The sequence below is a fragment of the Cricetulus griseus genome (genome assembly GCF_003668045.3).
Source record: "Cricetulus griseus strain 17A/GY chromosome 1 unlocalized genomic scaffold, alternate assembly CriGri-PICRH-1.0 chr1_0, whole genome shotgun sequence".
In the NCBI taxonomy this organism is placed as follows: Eukaryota; Metazoa; Chordata; class Mammalia; order Rodentia; family Cricetidae; genus Cricetulus; species Cricetulus griseus.
This window is the reverse complement of record NW_023276806.1, coordinates 116,219,771-116,234,571: the sequence shown is the minus strand read 5'-3', so window position 1 is coordinate 116,234,571 and position 14,801 is coordinate 116,219,771. Positions and strand designations below refer to the sequence as shown.

The 14,801-nt window shown below is 41.1% G+C and overlaps 1 protein-coding gene across 4 annotated transcripts in view; it reads right to left on the bottom strand.

The window, feature by feature from the left end:
- The window catches only part of Pex5l (peroxisomal biogenesis factor 5 like), a 225,496-nt gene that overhangs the window by 209,557 nt on the left and 1,138 nt on the right, over window positions 1-14,801 (bottom strand). The gene's annotated exons all lie outside the window — the stretch shown is intronic.

The following is a 14,801-nucleotide window of genomic DNA, read 5'->3' as shown; positions in this document are numbered from 1 at the left end:
ACACAGCAACAGGATCTGAGTCCCAGAGCTTTGGTTAGACCACAGCATTAGTATTATACTGGCCATCCAGGCTGTCTATGGGGGTATGGTAATTGTTGATTGTCAACTGACAGCATTTAGAATCACCTGGAGACAGGCCTCCAGGCATTCCTGTGAGGGATCCTTTAGGTTAAGGTTAGCATCTGAGAATGTCAGTAAGAGATTATCTTGGTTCCTTTAATTTATATGGGAAGCCACATAACTGTGGGTGGGGCCATTTCCTGGGTGGGGCTTTAGCCTCTGTAAAATGGAGAAAGGGAGTGGATTACTAACTAGCAGGCATTCACTGCTCCCTATTTCTAACTGTAGATGTGATGTGAGCATTTGCTTCAAGCTTCTGTTATCACAACTTCCTTGCTGTATGACTTGTGGGCTGAAATAAACCCACCCTTCCTTAAACTGGTTTTGGTCAGAGGAATTTTTCACCAACAGGGGAAAAAAAAACTAAGACAGGAAAAAAAACCTTTGTGCAGAAAACAAGAGAAGTTTTACAAGTGTCTATACACTCCTAAGCAGACCACTATGCTGCCCGAAAAGGTGTTGTCTGAGTACTAAATACGCTCAGGAGTGGTAGAACTAGGTCACATAGCAGGTCTGTTCTCCAAGGACAGTGATTTCCACCCAAGACTCTCAGTGAATGCAGCACAGAGCTACACACACACACACACACACACACACACACACACACACACACACACACACACACTGATGTCTGTCCACCAACAGAGAACTAAGTAAAGAAGGTGAGCTTTATGGACACAAAGCAACTTATTTTTAAAAATACGTGTAACTCTATATGTAACCCATTAGGATAAAATCAATAATTAATAGAAGAGAGAAGTAAACTGATGCCACCTTCAAAGGGAAAGCACTACATACTCTGGAGGTCAGGGAACTGGAAGCTTCATGGATTTAACATCTACCTTTGAATAAATGGTAGCAAAAAATGCATGTTGGAGTCCTGCCCTCCATGGCTATTGTCATATTCCAGGAAACTTGCAAAATCCCTTTGTGTCTGTGAGTTGAGTCACTTTGCAGTGGTTGAAGTACCAATGCAGAGTAGTGGCTTGAATGTGTTATGAGATCTCCAGTCATAGAACAAAACTCTGAAGATTCAGATTTGGGTCCTCAATTCTTAGTGACTGGTAAGACCCTGCCTGCTATATTCTCTTCAGAGTGGCAGAGATAAAATAGATCTTTTCTGCCAGTCTCTAAAGATGACATTTGTAAGGCTCTTAGAAAAAGTGCCTAATCTGCATTTTGTCACAGCTGAGAGTCTACACTGGGGATAGACAGCTTTGTGTGCAAGTGTCTACAGTGTTCACAGGCTGAGGATGGGAAATCTGGCAGGATCTGAACTCACAGATCACTATCTGAAGGTCGAGGAGTGGTTAATCCTTGAATTTATAGGCAATTTCAAGTATCTTTTTGTGTTTTGTGTTTTTTTGTTTTTGTTTTTCGAGACAGGGTTTCTCTATGTAGCTCTGGCTATCCTGGAACTTGCTCTGTAGACCAGGCTGGCCTGGAACTCACAGAGATCTGCCTGCCTCTGCCACCTGAGCGCTGGGATTAAAAGGGTGTGCCACCACTGCCTGACTAATATTAAGTGTCTTGATGTTAGGAGGTGTTTAGAATTTACTTTCCATGGTATGGTTAGTAGTAAACTGGGACAATCTTCCCCAGACATGCATACATATACTGTCTATAGGACAGAAATTTCCCATCCAAATAATTACTAACCACTAGCTGAGTTGGGGAAGTAACTGGAAACTTAGAAGGATGGAGTCTAATTCCACACAACTGTGGCTGCTTAGAGATATCTCAGGGACCATTAGAAGGATCTATTGCATTTCTAAATCTGGAACACCAGTCTGTCCTGAGGCTTGGAAGGGGTTCAGCCATTAAACTGTGCAGACTGCTTTGACAGCAAGTGTTGGTTAATTACAGGGGCATTCTAATTACAAGGTTCCCCCGTAATTGATTCCCTCTCAAGTGTGTGGAAACTTCACTTGATATGCATTTGCTCCTGGAACTCATGGGAATAGATCAGATTCTTGGGCATGTGTGCATCTTAGAACGCTGGAGGCCATGGTGACTATACTCTAGGGTCTACATTAGGGGACTCTTCTGAGTTAGTTTTCCTTCCTTTCTTCTTTCCTTCCATTCACTTCTCAGTTCACCCATGCATTCAGCATTCTACAGTGGTAACATATACTTGCACCATTAGTCTCTAAGGGTGTAAAGATATAGTGAATATAGTCACTGCCACAGACAGGCTTCTAGAAGTTGGACAGATTCAAAACTACTTAAAACCACATACTAATTATTGGGTTAGTGATGTGTATAGAACAGGGAGAAAACATGGAAGAAGGCATCCTTGACTTTGCTTGATTGGCAAGGTTGTTGACATATGGAAGAGTGACACTGGCTGAGAGACAGCATAAGAAATAGTGAAGATGAATAAACAAACAGTGTGGGGATAGGGGAAGGAAAAAACCAGAGCTGTGTGAGAAGAGAAACACTGGCTGTCAAAGTGAACAACCTAGCATAGCAGGTACCACTGCTGCCCTCCTTCCACTCATGATGGACAGGAAACGCTTTGCAAGCTCTATAAAGACTCTGCAGATAACATCCACTGAGAAATCACTATGTGCTAAGCCTCTGCTAAAACAGATCCCATCTACTCAAGAGGCTGAAGAAGTGTGTGTGTGTGTGTGTGTGTGTGTGTGTGTGTGTGTGTGTGTGTGTGTGTGTGTGTGTGTGTGTGTGTTGTGTGTGTGTGTGTGTGTGTGTGTGTTACGGCTGTACTGGCTTGTTTTATGTTAACTTGACACAAGCTAGAGTCATCAGAGAGGACAGAACCTCAAGTGAGAAAATGCCTCCACCATATTGGGCATGAGGCAAGCCTGGAGGGAATTTTCTTAATTAGTGACTGATGCAGGGACAGTCCATTGTGGGTGGGGCCATCCTGATACTGATAGTCCTGGTTCTATAAGAAATCAGGATGAGCAAGCCATGATGAACAAGCCAGTATGCAGCACTCTTCCATGGCCTCTGAATCAGCTCCTGCCTCCAGGTTCCTGTCCTGTTTGAGTTCCTGTCCTGGCCTCCTCCAGTGATGGACTACAATGTGGAATGTAACTCAAATAAACTCATCCTCAGCTTGCTTTTGGTCATCGTATTTCATCATAGCAATACTAACCCCAACTAAGACATTCTTCAAATACAAAGGAGATGTATGAAACACGCCTCCAAATCCACTGGGGCTTCTGAAGTGAAGCTCAGTTGGTAGAGGGCCTCCCTAGTAAGGATGAGGTCCTGGGTTCCATCTTGACCCAGCACTGAGTGAACTAACTGTGGTGGTACAGGTCTATAATCCAGGCACTAGGTAAGTGGAGGTAGGAGGATCAGGAGTTCAAGATCATCCTTGGTTATATAGTGAATTTAAGTACAGATTGAGATATCTGAGATCTTGTCTCAAAAAAAATATGTCTGAGCCACTGAGACCCTCTGAGTCCTCATTCATGAACTGATGAAGTTGTGAACATGAACTCTGAGGACACTGATACGCTGAGATTCTATTTTAATTAAATCTTTCCCCAGGCTTAAGAACACCTTTTTTTTTTTTTTTTTTTTTTTTTTTTTTTTTGGTCTTACATTAATCTTCCTAACAACTCACATAAGATTCTTTGTATCAGTATTAACGACTGCAGTGTGCAGGGCATCCTGATAGCCACCATCTTCAGGGTGAATATGTCACTCTAATCTGCCCATATTTCCATATTAAATTCCTGCAAGGTTGTTCTTATCTTTAAGGTACATGATATGCATTTTAATTCTGATTAATTACTGAGTTATTCATAGGGCTCTTTCTAATTTTTCAAAAGGAGTGGAAGTGGGCAGTAGCCAGATGCTGACAAATGACAGCAGGGTCATTTCCTCTTCTTTGTTACATGATTTAATAAGCAAGGTACTCCAGTTATACCATATTTCCCTAGAGGTATGCACCTAAGGGCGGCAGGATGAAGTAAGAATGGCCTGAAAGAGAATCATTAACTTTTTAACTCTTTACCACACAAGGCAGACCGGACTGCAGTTAAGTCAGCAGAGAGCTAGGTATTCATCTTATTTTCAAGAGAGCTCTTAATGGACCTGGTTGTTTTTCCAGTAGCATCTGTAATGCGTGATATGAGACATTTCTTTTGAAACACTTGGCTGAGTCCAAACTGTCTTTTCCTCGGCTTTCTGAGTCTAGGCAGAGAGTACATAAGGTAGTTTTCATGGTCTGCCCTGCAGTCAGGTAAGGAGCTGCTGCTATGACCTGCCTACTGTCCTCTTTCTCCCCAGAATTTGGATACACTGAAGCGGACTCCGTACAGAGGCCATGCTGGTGATGAGGGGCAGCACTGAAACTTCGCTAGGAGCCTTCTGTGTCCTGCAGCAGTAGTGAAGAGGCCAATTCAGCACTCTCTCTGGTGGCAGCCAAAGCAAGCGCTGGGAGAAGACTGCACAGGCACTCAAGTTAGCCCAATTGGGTTTAATTTGGCCTGTCCCCCTCCTTCTTATCATTCTTATCTGGCCCCTCCATCCTTAGCTTAGTTCCAGGAGTCTTTTAGTACCCCCAATGTACTTCTTCTTTTTTTTAAATACCCTCAAACCCTTTTATTTCAAAGTATCTCTCAAGCCTACAGACGAATTGTGAGGGTAATACAGTGGACCTCTGAATATCTTTTCTCAGTTTAATCAATCTTTTATAATTGTTTTTGTTCTATTTGTTTACTTGTGACCTCTTTTCCTTTTCTCCCATATGACCTCTCTCCACACATACTTTTTATTCGCATATATAATTCAAACAAGAGTAGGTTATACATGCCATTCTCTTTAACTTCTTATATCACAGCATGCATTCTTTATGAAGAAGAATAACACTCTTTTTGAAGTGTTTTTTATCATGTATTATACCCAAGATTTACATGACATTTTCATATATGTGTAGCTTGTATTATACCAAAGGTTCACATGACATTTTCATACATGTGCATCTTGTATTTCGATCACAGTTACCCCATTACCCTCTCTTAACATCTTCCCACCACCCTGATCCCTTTTCTCTTCCCAACCTGTCCAATTTCATGTCTTTTATTATTTATTTATTCATTGGTTTATTTGGGCTTGTTGTGGGACCCAATGAGTTCATTTATGGTCACTTATGAACAAGGACATCCTTTTACTCCCACATTGGTTCTCCAACTTGAGAAATTTAACACCAACACAACACTAACAACTTCTGGTCTGTATTCAAATTTTGCTAATCACATCCATCAGCAGTGTCCTTAGGCATGGTCTTTATTCATTCAAATCTATTTTAGGATCATGCATCACATTTATTTGTCTTACTTCCTTGCTCTTCTTTTAATTTGCATCAACTTTTCTGCTTTTCCTTCTTTAATGATATTGGTGTTTCAGAAACTCAAAATCTGGCTATTTTATAGAACTTCCTTCGTTTAATTTGCCTGAGTTACTTGTGATTGAATTGGCAGTGATTTCAGCATGAATCTCTTTGGGGCGGCACACCCAGAGGCGCAGACATTCCTGTGGTTCCTCAGGACACAGACTTTCATTGTTATGGTGATTCCTACCTAGTCATCCGGAAGTTACCATCTTTTCTCCTCTTAACTAGCAGATGATGATTTGAAGCTGTATGCCTCTTTTCTTTCTCATCAAATACCACTTACATTGATTAGGGTTTTTTTTTTTTCAAATTTTATATTTGAATTAGAAACAAGATTGTTGCCGGGCATTGGTGGTGTATGCCTTTAATGCCAGCACTCGGGAGGCAGAGACAGGCGGATCTCTGTGAGTTCGAGGCCAACCTGGTCACCAGAGTGAGTTCCAGGATAGGCTCCAAAGCTACACAGAGAAACCCTGTCTCGAAAAAAAAAAAAAAAAAAAAAAAAAGATTGTTTTACATGACAATCCCAGTTCCCTTCTCCCTCCCGTCCTCCCCTACCACCCCCCCTCAACTAAAACCCTACCTATCACCTATCACATATCCTTTCTGCTCCCCCTGGATGGTGAGGCCTTCCATAGGGTGTCATTTGAGTCTATATCATATCCTTTGGGATAGGGCCTAGCCCCACACACTAATGTGTCTTGACTCAGGGAGTATTCCTCTATGTGGAATGGGCTCCCAAAGTCCACACCTATGCTAGGGATAAGTACTGAACTTCTACAGGAGGTCCTGTAGATTTCTGTGGTTTCCTCACAGAAACCCATGTTCCTGGGGTCTGGATCAGTCCCATGCTGGTATTCCAGCTAGAAGTCTGGGGAGCAAGAGTTCCCCGATGTTCAGGTCAGCTGTTTCTGTGGGTTTCACCAGCCTGGTCTGTACCCCTGTGCTCTTCACTTGTCTTTCTCTGCATCTGGGTTCCAGTTCAGTTCGGTGATTAGTTGTAGGTGTCTGCTTCTACTTCCACCAGCTGCTGGATGAAGGCAATAGGATGGCATATTAGTCAGTCATCAATATCATAATCAGGGGAGGGCATTTAAGGTAGCCTCTCCTCTGTTGCTTTAGATTGTTAGCTGGTGTCATCTTTGTAGATCTCCAGACATTTTCCTAGTGCCTGAGAGGGGCTCTCAAATAAGGCTCAGAATGCCCTTGAACTTGATATGTAGCCAAAGATGACCTTGAACTCCTGATCCTCCTCCCTCCACTTTCTAAGTGCTGAGACACATGCCACCATTACCTCCAACTTTCATGGATCATTCTTGTGAGTCATTTTCAATGATACAGTAAATAATGGTTACTTTTCTATTTGTACCACATCTTCCTGCTTCTTAAGTGTTTGAATATACTTTTATCTTTTTTTTTGATGCAGAATTTCTTTGTATAACTTTGGCTGTCCTTGAACTAGCTCTGTAGACCAGGCTGGCATCAAATTCACAGGGATCTGCCTACCTCTGCCTCCTGAGTTCTGGGAACAAAGGTGTGCACCAGTACTGCTTGGCTGAATGTACTTTTTAATGGGTCCTCATCTGCTGTATGAGATAGAGTTTGTCTCTTAAGAACCTGATAGTACATTTAGGGAACTAAGAATAATGCTAAAAGCCTGTCAAACCATTTCACTCAAATATTCCATCTAGTTAGTTCACAGAACACAGGGGTGAACGGCATTCGGACAAGAAATCATATAACTTCTCAAATTAGTTCATTCTGCTCATATAACACATTGCAGGCCAGACCTCCTTCTACTGTCAGCCAAATGACTGCTAAAATGGGTCGTGTAAATATCAAATAGTTATAACACAGCTGAAAAGCGGGAAAATGTCAGCTTTGGTGACTGAGTGCCAAACACCTGGCTATTTGGAAACATCTCTTGGTTTATTGCAATGTTTACTTTTCACTTAGCTTTTTCAATGTCATAAATGTCAAAATAAGAATAAAGGTGCAATGAAAATAAAATATCCAAGAAAGGCAGACTTCATCCCAATATTTGCTCTAGTAACTAGACAATTTAGGGCTTTGGGGGAAATTAAAAAGGAAATCCTGTCCCAAATTTCTCATTTATGAAATGAGATGGTTGAGGTGCACTTTAAACAGCATTTTAAAACAGAGGAGTCTATGGCCCGAGAACAGCACATTTTCAGCTATTCACCTAGAATGTTCTGCTTGGCACATTTGGATCCAAGATTATTTTGGAATAGACCAAACACCAGTAAAATGGCTCCCAAGCCTTCGGAGAATAGAGACATCAGTACGATTTAGTGTAAAGAGGCTCAAGCGGTTTCAGGCTATCAGTGACTCTCTTTCCCGGGAGAGAAACAATCTCACACAGCTTGATATGGTCAGGCCCAGAGCCATGTGCCTCATTTGAACAGTCACACTATCAGGAAGCCATTAAAACAGCAGAGACATCCATATGAAACACAGTCGAATGAAATGGGGATGTTTATCTTGCCTAAGAAAAAATTTCAACAGATGAAGACATAATAGTCTTTCAAAGACAGAAGGTTATTTTATTTAGGTGGAACATAATGTTGACTTGTGTCTCCCTGGCAGGGAAACTACGGCTCACTTGGTGTCTGTTCTGCTGTCAAGGTAGTGAAGGTACTGTCCACATAATAAGGCATTCTGGGCACATATGGTTGTGATCACTGCTCTTGTGAGCTGCTTTTTTTTGGGGGGGAACCTCATCATGCTTCTGTGACATCAAAAAGCTAGCCAAGAATTAAGTGTTTGTGGAGGGTGTCAGTTCAATAACAGGGCTCTGCATGCCATTGCTTCTCAAATGTTGATGTGCAGGTAATTCCCGATGCCCTGGTCTGCAGCAGCATCTGAGACTCTGCAGTTCCAACAAGCCCTCAGCTGTTGTGTGTACATACGTTCATCTGCTGATCCAAGTGCTGCACGGCTACAAGATCTGAGCATGACTTTTAGAACCTGCCTCCCTAGCACCATTAACACCCATGTACAGGGGGAAGGCCATATCACATAGCCCTGGCAGCCTCAGTCTCCCATGAAGTTTTCTTCATATTGCCTTAAGGAGATGCATATTTTAATTGCCACCTCTTTGTTCACACTGTGTGCTGATCTATCTGATGGTCACCTACCAATTGCCTGGTGATCAGGCAATATTTGCTTATCATTGATGGTTACTACAGTTGACCACACTCTTTTATTAATTAATTAACTAGTTAATTACTTAAAGACAGATATGCACATTCAAGCTGACACGCACTGGGTATAGTGTAAACTTTCTAAGGATGTTTCTCATTGCTTTTCTACTCCAAGACACGCTGGTTTAGTATCAGGGGCTCATGTGTGCATAGACACAGCACTGTTCAGCCACTTACTCTCCCTACATTTGGCTTCACAAATCTCAAGCAAGTGTCTTGCCAACCAAGATGCTCTGTGTGGTACTTTTCTACTGTTTATCCCTTTAGGAAACTACCTCATCCTTCAGTGTTACCACTTCGCACTCCAAAATCCGACCAGTATAGAGATACAATATTATGAAAATATCTCTTACATTCAAAGAGAATAAACCTTTACTGTTCCTCACAGCCAAATTAGTAAAATTCCTTGAGGTCACTCGAGACTCTACCTGCTGTCCTACTGTGTACTCAGCCTGTTTGTTTAACCCACCTTTAAGAGAGCAATGTAACAACCAGCCTTACTTGCCTTGGATTTCCTATGCAACCAGATTGTACAACCTAAGTCAACACTTAGCTTTAATTTTAAATAATGTACTCTTCCATGTCTCGTGTCTGTGTGTGTGTGTGTGTGTGTGTGTGTGTGTGTGTGTGTGTGTGTTGTGATAATCATTCACTCAAAGCAGCTGATAGCTCGGAAGAAACAAAATACTACACATTATACCACAAAAATGCACCATAATTGTTGGAAACACATATGGAGAGCTTGCTTGTTTGCAGTACCGAGTGCTTTGAGGTCAGTGGGTGTCAGTTGGAGTCAGTGACTTAATCCTTTGTAAAACACTGCTAATTATTTCTGTAAAGAACTTAACCCTCATTTCTTTCCCATTTGATGCTTTCTGGGCTATTCAATAAATACAGAGTAGAGGCCTTTGTCATGGACACAGCAACATGAATAAACTCAGACATAAACCGGTAACCACAAAGTACAGACAAAAGACACAGGGAGAAAAGTAGAGAATTCAAAACTGGGCTCACTCTTGGTCAAAGTAATCTGAGAGGAAGTCTGTGATTTCACTGCTTAATGCAATGCTGATGTACTTTGTGCCTCTGATGTCACCTTTAATGCATTTAACTAATGCAGTAGAGAATGGGTCTATTCCTTTCCTACATAGAAGCCTGCAAGTAATTCTATAGTCATTGTGGCCAACAAAACATCCATGTACTTGTACTGTAATCATTACACATATGGCATGTTTTGAATTTGTATACTATACCAGTTGCTTTAAGAGCCACAAGGCTTTGAAGAGGTACATGGTAGTGGGAATTCTCTGTTATCCTAGGTAGCTTGCTGGCATCAAAACAGCAGTAACACTTTCCTGATATCTTTATGATTCATAGATCACCAGATGGTACCCTTTGGGGGAGGAAAAACGTTGCTACATCAAGCTTCAATAACAGGACTCGCCTGTGTTTCCAGAGGTATGCTTACACGGACAGTGGTTTGGAGCTGATCATCTATCTGTAATGCTAGCAACCCCATCGGCTCTAGTTTGCTCAACTGCAACACTGCTGACAGATCTCTGTACATCTCTCTCTGGCTGGACAATGGATCAACAACCTCCTCCCATCTCGATGTGCAAGCATGTCATCTGTGTGGTTTATAACTGTGATTGACTAAAGGATGTCCTGTTTCCTGAAATACCACTTAAAGTGAGATGCTGGTTATTTATCCAATGGAATTTAAATAAGAGTATACTATCTAAAAATAATAAGCCAAAGTATTACACTTTGACACTACAGGACAGCATTGGCAGTTCTGAAAATTCACTAATGGTCTTGATACTGAACCAACAAGATATTAACTACCTTCCTGTTTAAAGTTGGCATAATATAGTAACATAATTGATAAGATATAATCATCTTTCTCAGCAGGCATGGAAAGGACAATCTTCCATTTGGTATCCTTATTAAAGGTACAGCAAAGGTGAGGACAGGGAGTGAGGGAGGCACTACTGAAAGAAATGTTACCTTTTATTCTGGTCTTATCAAAATAACTTTGTCATTGGTAAATTATGAGTATAAAAAATGGTGATGTGCTCTTCAGAAACCTGACAACTTTTTTTTTTCTTTATCAGCCTATTTGATTTTTCTTTTGGGAAACAGGTTTTTGCTTTGTAGCCCAGGCTGATCTTGAACTTGCAATCCTCCTCCCTCAGTCTCCTGACCTGTTTCTGGGATTACAAGGATGCACCACCACACCTGAAAACACACTTGGAATTATATCACTCTTTATTGTCATCAACATTCAGGTGGACTTGGGTTGCTCGGTAAGAGGACACAGAATGGTGGTTTACCTACACGCTTTCTGCAAGAGAGGGTTACTTTAGTAACTGCACCAGGAAGTCGATTCTGAGCTATGAGCCCTTGAAACAGCTCTAGCTATGCTACTGTTGGAAAATAAAAAGTGATCTCAACGGAAAGAGAGAGAGCCCAAACCAAACCAGCCAAACAAAGCAAAACAGCCTGCCAGATGTTTTTACTGCATGGTACATCGCATCTCAATTCTTCCAAGGTTGGCAGTGGGGGTGGAGAGATTCTGGATATATTAAAAATCAATGAGCTCTGTTTTAACTTTTTCTTCATCTGTACTTTAAAAGTGTTTTAGGGTCAAATCATACATGTGCTGGAATTTGTAGTTTCAAATATGTGCTCTTAGGAAGAATTTTATAAATTATGAATAAGATCTACAAAGCCCATAATAAGATTTTTAGAGTGGTGTTGTTAACTGTTGACTGAGGAATGCAAATTTTCAGCTTAATCAGGTATCCTATAACAGTAAACCCCAGCTATTAGAAACATTAGTGCTAAATGCTCAGTGTTACACCCATATCAAGTGTAACTGCTTGCGAATATACAGAAAGGCACTTCAGAATCCTACTGGAGGTTTTCCTGTAATTTTGAGCGTCTACTTCACTGGACATGAACTTTCTTCAACAGGGTTTTACTTAATAATGAAGACAATAACCCCATTGTAAAAATGCTTGTCGTTACTCACAGCAAAGCTCTGAGGGGAGGCATGTGCCACTTAAGCTGAGTACAAGGGGCAGGAGCAAGCCAAGTAGTCACCCTTGACCATGACAACAGAACCAACCCTGACCAGTCTGGTTCACCCTGCCTAAAACATCACACCCTGCCTTCACTCCAAAAGCCAATGGTTTAAATACCATGATGAGGGCTGTGTGGAGGGCTTACAGCTGATGACTTAGCAAAGGGTTGATAAATGAGTGAGGTAGGGTGAAAACGCACCATGGGAGGGTGGAAGAGGCATCCTCTGGAGAACTGGAATTACCCAGAATAACACCCACAGCTTACTGAGGGTCTCCACTGTGGCAAGCTGAGACATGGATGGTGAAAGCAGCCACAGCCTACATTGGCCTGACTCCTTAGTGCCTGGTGTTGAGAAAACTTAAAGCAAGCTCTGGTGATCAGGTCTAATATTTTAACATGATAGATTGATTTACCTAAATAGGCTCCCTCTGTGAAAATTTTAAGGAAAACTTTAAGTAACATCATAAATTAAAAAAATACCTCAAATCAATTTTGTGGGTCGGGGGAGACAGCAAACAAAATGCTAACTTTGAGAATAGCTAAAGGTCTTATAATTTTATGGGATGCATGCTCTCCACTTTATGTGTTGTGAAGGTCAAGTAAGTGAAGAGTCTGCACGGAATGTGTGGGATGAAGTTCAGTCGCCATCACAAATAGATTATTTTGGATATGATTTCCTTTTGAAATAAGGTGTGTTTTTATATAACAAAAGAAGAAATTACCATTAACTCTTCATTCCCAAGAAAGAATGTAAATGACATCGATCAATATTTATACTTCAGCAGGAAACAAGTTGGGTTATGAAAATGCTCAGAGGCTATGGGTCCCTTTCCTCCTGCCAGCAGTGCTCATACCCACATGAGCAAACAGGCACCTTAACACCGGGCACTGGATGCTGGTGGGATTAAGACCACGGTGTGCTTATCAGTAGGAGACAGCTCTGTCACAACTGATGCCGGAGTGTATTTAGTCACCATCGATCCCCTTGTGAGAAAGGAGAAGCAAGTGAGATGAAAGCCATCACTAACGAGAGCTATCTTTGCTTAAGTTACTGGGGTGATCTATTCCCTGTGGAAATAACTGGTGAGCCAGTGAAAAACAACACAACTCCCTGGAACAACACAACTCCCGCACCTGAGAAACATATTCACGGTGATGACCATGAAGCCAAGAAATATTTTCCTTCCTGTGCTTTGTCTGTTTATAAGAGATGTCACTTCTCAACTTGTATTTTAAAAAGTCTGTGAGTGCAGGTTCTACCACAAGTAGACCAGCTAGCCCTCTGTGTGAGACTCAAGAATCTACTTGCAGAATCATTAACTTGCAAACACGAAGGCTCTGCAGGAGTTTTAATTGGACTATTTTTAAGGCTTCATGTGAACACCCCCTCCCCCTCCATTCCAGATTGTTATTTCCAAAGCACTTTGTTTTTTTTAAAATATCTTGCATACAGAAAAGAGAAGACTTGGAAGACATAGAACATGATTACAAGGGTTTTCTGTTTCATACCTGTTTTAATAGAGCCAAGTAATACCACCCTTTCAAATATGTCCAAAGCTGGCAGCAACCTCAGTCAACATTCGCCCTCCTGATCTATGTTACAGAGGACTTGTTGGGGTTTTAACTGAAAATATTTGAGGGTGTTTGGACTGTGTTTGTGATGTGTGTTACTAGAGTCTGACACATACATGATGGAGCTAAAACCAATAAGGAGCCATGTTTTAAATATACCAACACTATGGAAGGTCTATCTACAGCCTAATAATCAGTGTTGGGGAAAGAGAGTGGGTGTCTAAGAATGTAAACGAAGAGATATATCATGAATCAGGTTGTCAGGAATGATCTGGGGATTATCACAATTCCCATTCAGACCATTTCTGAAATGGTTTTGTTCAAAATAATGGTCAAGAGTCAGGGGAAAAGCATTGTGCTCTACAATTTTGGCAAGGATGCTGATCATAGCTTTTGTTTTGTAACATTTTCAAGTTAGGTTTGGCCGAACAGATTTGTGAGCTTCGCTGCAAGGCCTGGTGTGCTGTTACAGCAGCACACGTCACAGTGGGAACAAATGGACAATCTTACTGTCACATTTTGTTTCCTCTTCCAAAGTAAAATTAAGCCTTTAGAACTGTTCTAGACCATTTAAGTTTCAATAGCATCCTCTCTTAAAATATTCTGAAAACTGGGTTAAGATTGTCTTAGAGGGTGTGTGAATTTACCAGATTGTTACTTCAATTCTGCATTCATAAGGACTATTTTTTTTGGTTGGGGGGGAAACAACTTCAAAACCCCCCAAACAAAAGCATCATGGAAAGTTTTTAATGAATTGCATTAGGCAGTCAACAATGAATTCTCTATATATGAGTAATTTCCTGAGAGTTGAATCTGTTTATTTATCTTTTTTTTTAACCTTTGTGAAGATACTATTTAAGAGTGCTATGCAAATAATGAAAGTTTAAGTACCAATCTTGGGTGAAAACAAAACACAAAATTAAATCGGTCCTTTGCTGCTGCTGCTGTTGTTTTTTTTCTCCCAGGAGTGGGAGAGTTCCTTTGATTTTAAACTTTCTAATCAAGCAGATTGTATTTGCTACATATCTTTAAATTATACTAATAATTGTCCATCAAATGTGACATAATCCCATTAATGACTTTCAAAGCAGGATGATGTCAGTGACATGGCAATGCTTCTGGAACTGTCCATGACTGACTCCAAATTCTTACCAAACTTAAGATACAATCAGTAATGTTTTAGGTAAGAAACAATTAGTACTATGCTTTAGATAACAGTACATGATAGTACAAAGGATTTTCCCCAAGACCTGGAAATTAAATATTGAGTTATGTACGCAGCAGTGTATTTGCTATGTCTCTGGGAGTCTAAAAGACACTGGAGAGGCATCTTCGGCACTCACACAGACACACCATATGGATGCCAGGTGTGGGGGACACCACTTATGAGGGCTGATATCTGAGTGTCTTTGGAAAAGAAGCCCCAG